Source organism: Aptenodytes forsteri, unplaced genomic scaffold (assembly GCF_000699145.1).
Source record: "Aptenodytes forsteri isolate BGI_AS27 unplaced genomic scaffold, ASM69914v1 Scaffold284, whole genome shotgun sequence".
Taxonomy (NCBI): Eukaryota; Metazoa; Chordata; class Aves; order Sphenisciformes; family Spheniscidae; genus Aptenodytes; species Aptenodytes forsteri.
In genome coordinates, this window is record NW_008794445.1 from 3,825,003 (window position 1) to 3,826,095 (window position 1,093).

General features: G+C 63.6%; 1 protein-coding gene across 1 annotated transcript in view; it reads right to left on the reverse strand.

The window, feature by feature from the left end:
• Positions 1-1,093, reverse strand: part of SHISA8 (shisa family member 8) — a 12,978-nt gene that overhangs the window by 10,163 nt on the left and 1,722 nt on the right. The gene's annotated exons all lie outside the window — the stretch shown is intronic.

The window sequence follows — 1,093 nt, forward strand, 5'->3', positions numbered from 1 at the left end:
ATCGAGACCCCCAGCCCCCTGGGCGGGAGCTGCGGGGCGGCAGGAGGTCACCTTGGGGTGCAGGACGGGTTTGTGTTGGGGGTGTCACAGCTCCCGGGGCGGTGGGGTGCCCTCCCGCAGCCCCACAACTGGGGGCCACGTGGGGAAGGGGGGAGAGCAGCAGCCCCAGTCCTTCATGAGCATCAGAGCATCCCCCAAAGGGAGCTGTGCACAGGGGGGCTGCAGGATGGGTGAAGTGGGGGGCTACCGGGACACCCCCAGAAACGCATCCTCCCCAGAGCCACGACGATTTTTAGGAAGCCACTGGCTGGCCCCTTGTTCGGGCTTCAAAGACTGGACCTCTCTGGGAGATGTGCACCCACTGCTCTGCTCTCTGGCCAGTGCCACCCGTAAAGATGGTATTAATCCTCACTGCCAGGCCCTCTCCTCAGAAGGGCAGGATTTGCTTTCCCTGCTCTGTTTCCCTGGTCTGTTGCGGCAAGAGCAGGGTGGGGGAAACTGAGGCACCATCGCGCCCCTCGCCCAGCACTGGCACATTGTGCAGCCTGGGACAAGGGTGGCTGGGGTGAGGGTCAGCGACACATGGGAGCTGTAGCTGGAGCCTCGTCCTCTTCGGACAGTCCTACATCCTGCCAGGGAAAGGCAGCAAATCCAGCATCACCACCGTCTCCTTGGGCAAATCATTCCCTCTACGCTCCAGGAGAGAGAGGCTGGATACTGCCTCATCCCGCCTTGCCCTTTCGGTACCCTAACCTGGGGGATGGGGCTGCCTCTGGGCTGCACAGTGCCGGCGTGGGAGACCCCAGCCCCCAGGCAAGCGGTGATACAAATAGACAATGTGTAGTGATGGAGGTGGGATTAAATGCGTTGGGGAGGCTCAGCTCCCTCCAATGGGTGCCTCTTTTGGGCCAATGCTGAAGCCCCATGGACCAGCCTGTCCCCAGGACCCATCCCTTACCTGCCCCACCACGGGAGGCAGGCTGATGTGGAGCTCCTGCAGAGACAACTGCCCCAGCTGGGGGCTTGGGCAGCCTCTTGCGGGCATGTGGGCCTGGAGCTGGCTGTCGCGGGCTGCCCGGGCGGGGGCACCACA